Source organism: Asparagus officinalis, chromosome 8 (assembly GCF_001876935.1).
Source record: "Asparagus officinalis chromosome 8, Aspof.V1, whole genome shotgun sequence".
Classification (NCBI taxonomy): Eukaryota; Viridiplantae; Streptophyta; class Magnoliopsida; order Asparagales; family Asparagaceae; genus Asparagus; species Asparagus officinalis.
The window spans coordinates 109289662-109304747 of NC_033801.1; the positions used below are offsets into that span (position 1 = coordinate 109289662).

The window sequence follows — 15086 nt, forward strand, 5'->3', positions numbered from 1 at the left end:
CTCTCCTCATGAATCTCTCCTAACATTTCCTCATAAGCCAATCATGGCCTTTCATTTCATGATCGACAGCCAAGATCTCTCCTACCCCTCCCAACCTCTCACTCTAAAAAAGTTGATCTTGACCGTCAATCATGAAATGAAAGGCTAGGATGGCTTATGAGGAAATATTAGGAGAGATTCATGAGGAGATGATCTCAATTCGTCAAAGTGTATGTAACTTCAGAAACCAAGACTGTTCAAGTACCTGTCAATGGCTTTAACAATTGACACCTCCGACATCCTCTATATGAACCTCTAATGATGTATATAAGGCAAAAATGTACTATTTTAATTAGTACTTAACTCAAATCCTATTATACACCTAACTATTCAATTTATTTCTAATTGATAACTATTCTTAAATTTGACATTAATTAATAATTTAATTAATATTAATAGGGAGTAGGAACAAAATTAGTTTTTGTTCTAATAATATAGTACGGATATATAAATAAGATAACAGTAGAGAGATGAAATATACAGAAGTGTAGAACAAAAGTTAAATTAAAATTAATGAAATATCAAGTTTATGACAAACTCTCAAAGAAGGAAAAATGAAGACGTGAAAAAATTCAGCATTTTTCCTAATAAAACTCAATACTTCTTTTTCTAACCATGCTACCCATTGAAAACCAAATTTAGTTAGTTTAAAGATATTCACATTCAAAACATCTTTGCAACCTTTGTTGGATTTTATTTATCAATTGCATAAATTAATTCCTTTACTAATTGATGAATTACACTAACAAAAGTTACTATTGTTATAATTACTATACAAAAAGTTTGTAACTTTTTGTTACAATCAATAAAAGAATTTTTTCACATCTTCATAATACGCGTTGCACGTGATGCATATTAAGAAACAACATGAGTCAAAATCCGTAATGTTTTCATAATTATGCATTGAACTTATACATAATACACAAGATGAATATCAATTAACCATTATTTTACAGGACTTAGAATATTGTCCTTAGAGAAGGAACCTAATCATCCAGATATATAATGCGCGTGATAAAAGTGACTGCACAATCAAGAAGAGGTAATTTGATCTTAACTGCAAATAACTAATATTTAGCATCACATTACAAACCAGGAAAGTATTCAATTAGCATGACGATATACATACAATGAGAGTAAAAAAGAGTCAACATGATAGCTTGCAAACATAGATTTATTGTTGAAAGCCAATAATTAAAAATAAATAATATTTCTCACATACAATAAGAAGCTAATGAATTTCTAGCAATATACAAGTTTTCTAGAACAAGCATCCATTTATGCGTACATAAGATCACATACTCGCATCACGAGCAATATAGTCTCTCAAAGAAGGCACTTAAGTTCCTGCGAACCCCAAAAAGCTATGTATTGTTTTTTGGAAGATAAAGTATAGTTGCAATAATAAGTACAAATAAAAGTGAAGCAACATTATGTAGGTCAAAGTTGTACCTCCATTTTCAAAGGTGAGGTTGTCGGTGCATATCTTTCCACAACTTTTTCATCTTTGTCCACAAAAAACTTGTTCCATTCACTTCAACCTACAAAAAATAATGAGTCAATCACATATAGTTACATGAAATTTTCTTTTAGAACAATGGGAACATAGTAAAAAAATTTGTTGTATATTTGCTAAGTGCAAGGGAGATCTATAATTAAGCCAAAATTTAAAGCTAATAATCTTATCGTTTGAAAATTAACACTGTATTTTCTTTTTCTAACCACGCTACCCATTGAAAACCAAATTTAGTTAGTTTGAAGATATTCACATTCAAAACATCTTTGCAAACTTTGTTGGATTTCATTTGAATTATCTTTCCTGGTGAAAGATAATGATATACAGACAAGAATAAATTTGTGACAATAACAGCTATCTACAAACCTAATTAGAGAGCTAAGAGCAGAAGAAAGTTTTTCTTAAAGAAATTTCTGAAGTCATGCATCCCAATAAACTTTTTATTGCCTTTACATATAGCCTAGTAATCAAAACATTACAGGAATTCATGACAGCTAATAAGGTATGTAGTAGCATACAGCAGAGGCTAATACGTACTGGTAATATTCAAAATTTCTATCTAGAAGAGGTACCTATATTCCCTGCTTAGATTGCCATTTTTGCAATGTTTTAAGAAAAGCTTAAATATGGTTAAGGAAAATTAAACATCGAAGCTTGTTTTGTCGAAAGATAATAGAAAGAACAACAAAAACCTTACACTGATGATTTGGAAATCCAAGTGCACATCATCCATTTTTTACAGTAAGTTGTGGGTCTACTACTTGCATGACTAATATTTAAAACTCAACTTGGCATGCTCGCTTGAGCAGCTTGATATTCTACCAACAAACATTGACTAACAAGCACAACAAAACAAATATACTATGTTCTTTATTTGTTACGAATAAATATCCTCATCATCTCCAAAACAAAACAAATATACCATGTTCTACTTCAACATAAGTAACATCGTTGGCCTTGTGGCTTCATTGAGGAAACTATTCGTGCTGATGCGAATAAAATTGCTTAAGTTCATTGCCTACTAATTGAAATATGCTTATAAAAGTTAGTGATCAATCTAGATATCAAGTTCAACTAAAGAAGAAAAAGCCAACTCAGCAGCGGTCTCAAATTAATTGAAAAGGTTAAGTTGGAGTTCTATTCAAGTTGGATTTCTCCTAAAATTTAATGTTCAACTGTCTCTCGCTCTAACCATGTGTTGAGGATATGGTTGCTTCCTATTGGTGTTGAATGGATGCGAACATGTGTGCTATGCAATACAGAAGTAGCAAGAAGAGATCAGTTGATTATAAATACTAATTTTCAGCATTTATATGTTTTTAAGACGACTTCCACTACACAAGTAGATATGAGACTTATAATTTTATCCAACATTCCCCTGCGGGTTGAGCATTCGTTTCATGGCTAAAGCCTAGATTCGCAGTAGTATCCTTTTTTTTAAATCCATTTTAAGTATGTGGCCGACGGGATTTGAACCAGAGTTGTCCTGATACCATGTTAAAAGTCTCTTCCCCTACACCAAAACTCTGAATGTGAGATGAGAGTTGATGGTTATGCACTTAACAATATAGCAAAGTGCCACAAATTATAAATTACAGCTCAAAGAAGATGCACCTCTCAAATTAAGAATGAGTTACTTCCCAAATTAAGTTCAAAGGTTTTACTGCTCAAAAGACACAATGGTTTTTGGGAGGCCATTTTGTTGAAATAAACAAATCATATAAAGAATGCATACACAGAAGCCTATGCCAAAGCATATGGAACTGGTATGAACTCCTCAACTACAAAAACATATCAATGATGAAAATATCTAAGTATCATCACCTTCAACCACAGGAATAGTCATTTCCCCATATCCTTTTTCTTTCGGAAATTTGCACGAACCAAAACCTGCACATTTAAGTGCAAAAAACAAATTAAGCAGCATAGTCAACGCTAAATACAAGTATCATAGAAGCAACCTTGTACCTTTTAGCTCCAAAGGCTTCGTGACTAAGCCTAGAATAGCAAAAGGGAGCATCAAAATTGACTCTCCCTAAAATGCAAAGCGTCTGTTTAGATTATTCCCAAGCTGATATTAGCAAAATAAAACAAGTTAACCAACATGCTTCCAAAACTATCAATCTGAATAATCATAAGTACAGTACACAAGCATACCTATGTTACAATTATACATACTACCAGAATATTAAAAAAAAGAAAAATATCTTAAATGCAAAGAATATTCCATTTTAAGTTTTAACACAAGAATATTTCATAACCATCACTTATTGGAACAATGTCATGTGTCCAGAGGCCTAGCTAATTATGGAAACAATTAACAAAGTATGTGAACCGATGTTCATTGATAATTCTCATGATCGACATCTAACATATCCAAAATAGTTCAAGTTGACATTATTGCAACAGGCTATGTTCAAACCTTAAAGGTAGTTCTTCATTATGATGGTGTTTAGTTTTTCTTTCTAAGAAGCACTTAACCTATGTGAATACTTATATCAAGGATATTTGATGATGTGCAACTATAACATGTTGTCCCATAGTTCCAAATCATGCTATGTAAACGAACATAATGCAATTTATAAATTAATCTGGTTATGTTCAAATCTTGGCATTCTATTATGCATTAAGATACCTAAACATTCAACCAAATTACAGGGGGCTGGACAGAAATATCATCTCCAATCAAAGGGATTTGGTTGGACATATCAAAGGCATTTGGTCGAGAATAGATATTCTGAGACACTTCAGGAAGAACGTAGCAGTAATAAACAAAAACTATCAGACTATTAAAAAATTAGAATTAGAGAAAAAAATAAATGATTGCAATCGTACCTTCCATCTTAGTATGAAGTAATACTTTCTTTGAATTTTGAATGCTAAAAAAATTTTATGGTTGTAATTTTATCATTGCAAATCATAGTATCAATTAATCTACCAAGTAGTGAATTTAAATATAGGATCGAAGGAAAAAGTAACTCAATAAAGGAGAAAGTACGCAATGAAAATACTACAACATAAGCAATGTTGTTACATCAGACCTCTTCGCAATTTGAGTACCACCACACTTTTTCCTACTAACACATATATTTATACTCAATAGGTAATTATAACAATTTGAGTACCAGTGTTTAAATTTATCAGCAAAATAGTTAGTGGACCAACTCAGTGCTTAGAAAATTGAATCTAGTCAACTGGTAATGGAAATGCTAGCATATAACTGTTGACAAATGTAAATGATGGTAAAAATGATTATTAGGTTTATAAATGGCTCTGTAGGAGAAGAGAAGCAATATTAGTGGACATGAAAATAGAGCTTCATTGGAAAGGGAGGAAATAAATAGACCTGCACACATTTCCATAATAAATACACACATCAATATGGTCAAGAACGATTCCAAAATTACTTGATTTTATTATTCAGTAGTGTCAAACTTACCGAAACACTATATTGACATTGGTTTACTTCTTGAAGATAAAAGATCAAACTAATAAAATCTATTGTCTTTACAGTTTGATAGAGGAGATACTTTTATGCTGTCTTACTCTATGTTCAATCATTCACTTAATATATCATTACGATTATAGAAATTGACATTGTCTGCTCCTTCATTCACCTTCTCTCTAAAGATGAACATTTAGTATGAAGAATGCCAAAATCATCTTAATTATTTCATTTTGGAACCATGGAAGCCAGAAAAACATAAAACAAAAACCATATAAAAGATTTTGGATTAATTATTTCAACAAAATCCAATCATGCTCATGCAAGCTCTCCACTTCATAAATGATGGAACAAAAAGTAAATTATCAAACATATAGGAACTACTTAAAAAAGTGGCATATAGTGTAGGGCTAATTAGACTTTGTTCTGGGGAGGCATCAATATATCTAGTTTACAGTCAAATTAGCAACAAAAAAAACATCTCATCAAAGATTATGATGAAGAGCACAAAATACCTTGTATACTGTGGAGATCCCAGTATCTCAATTGACATGTTTACTAAATTTCATTATTTTTTTCTCTTTTGAGAAATCAAATCTCGAAAAGAGTTGATGATCCTGAATGAAGTATTGAACATATAGACATGTATGGTGGAAGAATTTTCCTAAACCTTCAAATATGAAGAGAAATTCAGAAGGGATTTGGTGTCATCTCCTAAAGATGGAAAGTTGACCATCTGCTGCTAGGGAATGTAGAAAGCTAGAAAGGAAGGTCATGCATGTAGTAGAAACATGTTTCCTAATAATTAGACACATAGAGTACCATCTCCATAAAGGGTCTGATATCAAGTTCCTTCCCGAAGTAAAGTAGGAAGAAGCACATGGGACAAACTTGAATATATATAATTATGTAGCAAGTGAAGGAATCAAAGTAAAAAATGCCCAAATCCCCACAAAGACTCAAACAACCATGAAATAGATGTATGATGAGGCTTCAATTATAGTGTTTACTATGAATCTTCTTATATAAAATATTCATCATGTGAAATGGTCGATAGATTAGAAACATTGACAAATTTTTAAAGGTGAGAAATAAAAAGTCATCACAGTCATAAAACTACTGGAGATCAAATATAAATATGGAAATCCTCTCCCATGACTAAATATTTTTCCCTTGACTAAATATTTTTCATAAGTATGAAAATACTCTTTTCAGCCTTGATGAAAGCAACCACAAATATGACGTAATTAATATATATAGAAATGCACCATAGAAGATATGACATTTGGTACCAGTGAAAATTAGAACTTAGAAGGTTTATCAAGTAAACAATTGAAAGCTCGTCTTAAATTGATGGACAATGTCATGATAAATGATGAAAATCAAGAGCGTGTACGATGATCTTAATCCTTGTCTGATGAATTTCTACTTTCTAGAAAAAACATCATTCAGATTACAAATTTGCCCACTATATAAACATTTAAGAAAACAAAACTCCCAAATATACACATTTATTTCTTCAAAAAAAAATATACACATTTATAACTAGAAAACAAAAAGGAGAGCAATGTGTCGTAATAAAGGGAAGTTTGGTCAAAAACACAAGTGTGCTTAAAACATAGAAAGCAGGAGCATAAGCAATTTTCTAGAATAGGCATAGACACTAAAAGGCCTATTCTGGATTGAAAAAATTAAAAACATTCATAATTATTGTAGTTGTATTCTATCAACTATGTTTCAAACCAGCCCGTTTCTTATTAAAGCAAAATGAAGACGATCACAACAAATTGGAAATTATGGATAGAATTCAATGGTGCACTCAAAACCCACAAGAGTATGTTATTGTAATGTACTTTCCAATTCCAATGAAAGAAAACAGACAAATGAGAAGAAATGCGGCTCACAAAGATATCTCTGCAACATAATAGAGATCAAATAAAATTTTAATTTACCTTGATAGCTTTCTACTCCTATCAATCTCTGACCCCTGACATCAACAATCATCAATCATCAATACAAAGAGAAAGGTAAGCAAGCAACCCACAAACCGAAGAATAAGAAAAAGAATTAGAGTAAGGTAATAAGAATAACCAATACTCATACTTACAATTGGAAATAAACACCTTCTTTGCTCCATCAAAGTTGAAGCAGTATGTATTTATAGAATCACAAAATAACCTAAATTTTAGTCTTTGGGGATGGGGATGGGGATCAGAAAGCCCTAGCAGTTATTACCAATTATAGTATCGGACGAATCTTCTGAAGGAAGGACGTATACATTGTCAACGGTTGAAAACGAAAGAAATTGAAGTGAGGAGATCGATCGTCGAAATAATTTAGAGAGAGATGGGAAAGAGAGGCCGAGGAGAGAGCGGTTAAGGAGGAATATAGAGAGGGCATTGTCATTGAGAAATGAAGGAACCTAAAGCGAGGAGGCCAAACGTTGAATTAATTTAGAGACAGAGAGATGGAGAGGAGCAGGGGAGAGAGCAGAAGTTTTGACATTTGTTTTCTCTTTTAGAAGTAGTATAGTATAGATATATATATAAGATCATCCAATTACGTGATAAATATAGTGACCAATGTTCCAATTAACCCCATGTATTGATAGTATTGATTTAGTATTTAGTTAGTTTACACTTATAAATAGTTTCAACTGTATTTACTGGCTGTACTTTTGTTTTTGGCTGTGGGTATTGGATTATAGAGGTTCAGTAATGCCGTTGTCTGTATTTGTAGATGGGCCTGAAATATTAGCCTAAAGAATCTAGATGGGCCATAAAAATACTCTTAGTCCTCGATGTGAAAGTACGCAAATTCAGACTATAACGTGTGCAACCATTCAAAATGGGGCGACGTTTGATCCTAGTCCCATTTCATGGAAAATATGTTTAGATAAAACTGGATTAACTCCAACTCAGTTTTTCTAAGATCAGAATTGGTTTTTTAAATAATTTTCTTTTGGATTATTTTCCTCTTGGACCACAACAAAATTGGGTTAGTACATAACAGGATCTGGACTAGTGCTAGCCCAATTTTAGGGTGGTTGCTCAACACTCTCAATTTCTATCCCTAATCTCAAGAGGCTTAACTTAGTATTATATCACATAAATGACTTAGTGTTAATCCTTGACAAGGAGCCGACACGTGTCCCGTGATAACTAAACACCTGATCTCCCACACTCTATGTTGGACGACTCGAACGGCTTCAGCACTCGATCCTTCCCAACAAGAGCCGAGTCAAAAGGCGTTCCTACTTGGATTTCACTGTTAGCAGCAACCCCACCTTATTATTCTGCAAGGCTGGGTTGAGAACTTTCAAAGCCGAGTAAAAAGACACTACTTATCGGCCAATCACAAGACCGAAGTGAAAGACATCACTTGTCGACCCTCTCGTAGAGACGAATCGAGAGGTGAATTATCCTCAAGCCCCCCGTCAACAGTCAGTCGCCATCAAAGTTAATGCATGATTATAATCATCATTACTTAGCCCTAAAAAATTTTATGACTCATCGGACCTCATCAGCGCCACACATACCTCGTCACCGTTGCATTGAATGCTTGGATGACTCATCCCCCTCTGTAACCAACACCTATAAAGTAGCTACCGACTGAGTCGCCTAATTGGACTCGACCGAAATTATGCAACTCTTAAATTTAGCTCCTCTAATCATTACACAAAAACTCCAAAGTTATGGTGAGCATCAAGGATTATAGCTTTATATTAATTCTAACATACTCTCGCAGGTTGAGCGCCCTTTTTTATGGGTCGAAACGTGAACTCACGCAACAGTGTTATTTTTTAGAAAATCCGCTTTTAGTTCGTGGCCGGTGGAATTTGAACATGGATTGCTCTGATACAACCTTAAATTTAACTCCTCTAACCATTACACAAAAACTTCAAAGTTATAGTGAGGATCAATGATTATAGCTTTATATTAATTCTAACATCAACTATCCCTTAGGATCTACTATAAATAAAGAGATGTTGTTTGCTGCTTAGGATAAGCTAACTCTACCTAAAAACTCTAATACTTAATTCTCCTTCTTCGCCATTCAAGTTCTCTACTAACTTGATCGTCAGCAGAATTTGGAGATCCCAACTCCGACCCTCTCATATGTTATTCATGTGTAGGACTGGACTCTCTACCCAAGGACCAACTGTCTGAAAAAGGTTGAGGACCTCAACACCCTACATCATCCAGACTTAACCCTTTGTCTGATAACTGACATCAACACTTAGCATTGGAAGGATGATGTCTAATAAATACCCTTTTGTGATATTTTTTTTTAATTTTGTTCATGTAGTGTGTGAAAATTGTTGATTATTTTGTTTTTCTCACCCACCGAATTTATTGATACGTATAACTCTGATCAATATTTAGAAGGTGGTGCGGCCAAACTCCACACTATAAATTAATTTGCAATTGAAGGGCTTTTAAAATCTTAATGATTATGTTAACGTTCATTTCATGTATGTAGTTTTGGAGACAATATTTCTACATTGAAAGGGCGATGCACATGGCAGGTCTCTTACATGGATTGGTGACTGCTCAACTAAGCTAACGTCCATAATGCCCCCCGGTTCTTTACTTCTTTGAATGGGAAGAGGTGAGCAGTTTCGTCAATTTTAATTTTCTTTTAGTGGAATTGTTAATTTTAAGTTCAATTATACATACAAGAACTAATTATGCAATATCTTTATTAAAGTAAAGCTAGCGGCTAGAAGACGTCCCACTACCGAAAGTGTTCAATGAAACGAACTTGGTACCAACAGGTTGCTCCATATTCTCTTCATATCCATCTTAGTATAATGATCAATCACTAATAAAAAAAACTAGTGTATATTACTATACTATATATAGTAGAGAGGAAGAGAGGTTCAGTTAAAAATACCCCTTTTGTCATGAGGAGAGATTTCCTCCTTGTCGCCCTATGTGAGCACAATCCCGCCACCCATCGCTCATAAAGTCAACGACACATAATTTTCACCACTCACACCCTCTCTCTCCCTATTTATGAGGCATGATAGGATTCGGTGGCCACATATGGCCGTCTAAAGAGGCGGAAATCGCCTCCCCTAATGACAAAGGATAACTCATTAATCTACTATAACGTGACGCGCCGTCAGTCTATCCCTCGACGAGGAAATATAGTAGCGCGCCTATCAGTACTATACCCTGATGCGATACTACTATATAGTACCCGCTTATACTACGTAATATAGTAGTATGACTCAATGAAATAGGTCTGTGTGACGTGAAATATAGTAGTATATATATATATTAAATGCGCCCACACTATGATATCCTTGATGTGTCCTGAGCCCGCCTGTCATTTTTGTCCTTGTGCATAAACGCTAAACAGCACAGGCAAAAGTTTGAATCAGCCATCTTTCTCCGTGCCAACTAAACAACTGGGAGAGGAAAAAAATCCCGAAAGCCACCAAAATGCCCCCACGTGGTAACCTGGTTTACCCACCTTATATCAGGTAATCCGCGGCTTACTCTCAACTCAAATCGCCCCCGGCCCCTCTGTCTCTCTCTCTAAGGTTAATAGGAAAACAAAAAATACCCCCAATTTCTCCCAAATCTAATCTAAGGTTTTGGCATTTTAGTAAAAAAAATGGCTGAAATCTCCATGACAAACCCTGATTACCCTAAATCTGGAATGAAAGATGGCAATTGTGATGTATTTGAAGTAGTTCACCACTCTCAGCAGCTGATGCATGATCAGGAACCATCGGCATTGGACATCGATTGATAACACTCACCTTCAAATAGTGTTAAAGATCCCTCTCATCGTCAAAGACCAACCATGGACCTTCTGCTCTCTCATTCCCCTCCATGTCTTCGTGCACCCATGCTTTATCATCAGGGAATAGCAGCATTGATGAAGCCACCCAGACCCTGTTGGGCATGCAAAGGGGTTACCACATAGAAAAAGGAAAAATTCAAGTTCAAAATAGGATGTAGAGAAATCTAGAAAGAAGTAAGTTCATGTTAAATTTTGTTAATTTTTTGGCAAAACTGTCTAATATGTTAAAAAAAATCTGAAACTATATTGGAAGAATTGTCTGATTTTTACTTGGAAAAACTCTAAAAAATTGTTGTATGGAAGGATAGACATGTGGTTTTGTTGGTGATTGTGAACTATGTGCTTGGATCTATGAAATTTAACATATGGATGCTACAAATGAATATTTGGTTGTTACATTTTGTCAAAACAAGTTAATGTTTCTAATTAACTATTAAGTCTGAAATTTGGTTGGTCATATTGGTATCTGATATCTGACTTGACACATTATTTGTTAAGTTTTATTGATCGATATCAATTTTAGTGAATAGTTGTTAAGGATTATAGCATAACTATTAAATTTTATTGTTGGTTGTTACTATTAGTTATTGGATGTTAAGTTTAGATAGATTGATGTTAAGTGATTTACATAAATTATTATAGAAAAAAGTGTGGTCATGCTGCAAAAACTAGGCTCGTTCTAGCGCCTATTATGACTTTATAAAAGTACTTGAACCAAGAATGAAGCAGTGGCACTGGGATGCATACGAGGGGTGTAACTTGGAGCATTACGTAATATTTGGCTCCCCAGCACTAGATCAATGCTTGAACTTGTTTTTAGTCACTATCTATGTAGGTGGTGAAGTTACGTCTGCCAAATGCCAACAGTGTGAAAGAAAAGATAGTTAGTTTTGATTAGGACTGGGTTCATGATGACACTATTTTCCCAATTGATGGGGGAAATAATTTACAGCAATATAGATCCTCACACTAGATTTGAAGGGAGTATTTTGCTGATCAATTTACTAGAAAGGAGAAAGATGAAGAAGCAACAAAGAATATGCGAAGATATGTGGAAGGATTACTTGAATCTCTTATTGAATCAAAAAAGAAGAAGGATATTGAGGACTTTGTGTTGCTACAAATTTTTTATCAATATTCAATGATTTAGTGCCCCAGCAGTGTGCAAGGCATCCCTAGGCTCTTTTTCGAGTATGTTGATTGCATTGATAGAGTGAAGAATGTGGCATGAGAGAAACTCATTTACGATCAGATCAAGAAAGATATTCAAATTGCTAGAGAAGGACTGAACAAACTAGGGGTTACGTATGTGCTTCAATGTATGCCTCTGATTCCTGTAAGTTATATTAATTTTTTTCGTGTTATCGTTAACTAATGTATGTGAATGTTTTAGTGTATTTTGTGAACTATAGTTGATGATTTTTAAGCTAAACTAGTTCATATTAAAGTAACTAGGTACATGTGAATCTTTTTATGTTTAGTGTTAACTATATTTGATGAATACTAATATTTACATGTTTATGTTAAATAAACTTGGTGCATCTTAAGATTTATGTGTGCAACTATAAATATTGCTTGCTAAATTTGAGTGATTCATATTAAACTTACACATCACATATGAATGTTTGCTTGTTTCATGTTAAATAGATAATTATTGCATGTTAACTGATAAGTGTGAGCAATTTATTTACTGCTCTGGTATTACAAAATGATACGGATTAAAAAAATATGCCTAAGCAATAGATTCAAGCCACTACTAACTAACTTATAATGATTGGAGAGAAGTCTGGATCCCTAAAAAAAGAAACAATTGCTGCAAAAGCTGAAAATGCAAGCATAGTTGTAGTTCAAAGACCTATAGCTGAATTTGGCCCATAGGTCCAAAAATATCCACTCAGAAGGTCAAATATGAGGGAAGATGATATATTAGGATTAGAAGGAAACGAATCTACCACTCCAATAAAGAAGCATCATTTGCAACTTTCTCTCAAAAAAGTTATTAAGGAGAAGAAAGAAGAAAGGAGGAAAAACCCCGTAGAAGAAAAGAAGAAATTCTCAATAGGATTGGTAAGCTCTTAACCAGTATATGTTAAATTTATAGTTTTAATTATAAAGTATATCATACAAACTATTAAATTCGTTAAATAGATGTTAATTTTACTTGATTGACTATTAAGTTTTACTACCCATATGTGAATTATAGCCATTAACTATTATGTTTTATGTAATGTATGTGAACTGTAGCTGATTAATTGTAATGGATCTACCTCTCTAGTTGGCTTCTGAATTCTCTCTTGCTCTCTGTGTGCGTCCGTGCGTGCCAGTGGCTTTTTTAATAGCTGCTTGAGGCTATTTATAAGCCTTTAGCGCATAACTGACGTGCTAATCGTGGAGTTGAGGAGCATAACTGACTCCAAGAATTTAGCCCACGTGGGCTGATTGGGTCTTTAAGACCATTACAGTCGAACTTCACTTTGTGAGATGAGCCTCGTTGCGTGGCGAGGTTCATCAGATGAGACGAGCCTCGATGTGCAGTGAGGTTCGTCTGACATAGTGAGTTTCGCTATACGGTGAGCTTCGTCTTGGATGGTTGAGTCCAACTGCGTAGAAAGTCTAGTAGACTTCTTCTGATGAACTTCATCTTCACTGACGAGCTTCGTCTTTAATAATAAGTTTCATATTCACTGACAAGCTTCGTTTGCTGAAGGATAAGGTGTTGAGAGTCTTGTCTCTAGGTGAACTTTGTCTTCAATGACAAGCTTCATTCTCTGAGAGGTGGGGTACTGTTTGACGAGGTTCATCTATGGATGGACTTCATCTCTTAAATGGGCTTCATCTTCTAGAGGATTTTTGTCTCTAAGCAAACTTTGTCTTCAATGACTAGTTTCGACTCTAATGACGAGCTCTGTCTCCAATGACGAACTTTGTTGGCTGAGATGAGGTTCGTCATGATGACAACCCTCATCATGCTTGTAGCAAGGTTCAACCCTACCTTATTTCTTGGCATTTTTAGTGCCTACAGTTGTCTGCTTCATTAACGTTGTCTTCATCATTAGGAAGGATAATCTAAATTGTATGATTTTCATCATACAAAAGAGAGTTAGTAAGGTAATTCTCTACCCTTTGAAGGGATGCTTTTCAGCATCAACCTTTCATTGAACCCCTTGCTCATTGATGTACTTAAAATATTGATGAAGTGTTGATGAAACAATCATGTTAGAATGGATCCACAATCGTCTGACAAGAATGTTGTAGGGCGTTTCGATGTCAATGACATAACAAATCACTTTCGTCCTTAAATCACTGATTTGACATTTAAATTACCAATCTGGCATTTAAGCTAGATCTAAAACTAAATATTGTGGTGGTAGTCTTCAAAAGCTTATGAAGGGGAATATCTAAAAAGCTCAAGAGTCTCTGAGAGATTATGCTCAACGCAGAGCCTCGGTCGATATGAATCCTTTCAGCCTTTGATGACCCTACATACCCAGTATAGTAAAGGGGTCGATTATGATGGTGGTATTTGATGAGCATGTCTTTTGGAGTGAAAGTGATACAATGTGCATGTCATTGGCACTGATAGCACTACTTGTGTTCTTTATCTTGAGAAGGCTTGACCATGTGGGCAAAGAACATCTCACTGTCATTCAAAGCTTCTTTCAAAGCCTCTTTCATTTCATTAGACAAATGTATAAGTTTTAATAAGGTTATATGAGCTGGGATATTGGCTAGTTGAGCCATGATATCATATCAGAATGGTGATTTGGGATCATCTGAGGGACATTGCAATACCTTGTCGAACCGAGTCTCCTTTTGCTTGATCGATTTAGGTTGTTTTGAAGGTCTTGGCTAATCATAGTTCTTCAAATAATCTCAGCCAAATATTGTCCCTGTAATGACAATTTTCTCTTCCTCTGAATCGATGAGTGAAAAGACTCGTAGAGACTCTTCTCCAATGATTGTGAAGATGATATTGCAGGACTTCAACTCGCATTTGTTCCTAGACTTTGGAAGAGTCCAATGTTCATCTTAGAGAAGGTCGGGATGCACCCATATGTTTTTCCCTCTTGATATAGTAAAAGGGACTAAGCCTTGGCTTTATCGGTTTTGTTGGTCACAATTGACCACTTTCATCTTTACAGTAGGCATAGGGACGACACTATCTTGGGCCTAGATTTCTAGCATAGAGCTAAATTGGAGAGTTACTGCGTTAGTAGTGACTTTCTTGTATTTAGGTTTAATCTTGAGGATTCTTGATTCAACAAATGT

General features: G+C 34.6%; 1 long non-coding RNA gene across 3 annotated transcripts; it reads right to left on the reverse strand.

Annotated features, from left to right (window-relative positions):
- LOC109820150 lies at positions 1196–7488 on the reverse strand. 3 transcript variants are annotated; one of them, XR_002241732.1, is made up of 6 exons: positions 7108–7488; positions 6953–6987; positions 3524–3626; positions 3380–3445; positions 1492–1580; positions 1196–1386 (listed from the first exon to the last, which is right to left on the reverse strand). It is a non-coding gene; the product is annotated as an uncharacterized LOC109820150 (long non-coding RNA). The 3 variants fall into 3 exon arrangements; XR_002241733.1 differs by having other exon boundaries at positions 1196–1403; XR_002241731.1 differs by having other exon boundaries at positions 1196–1580.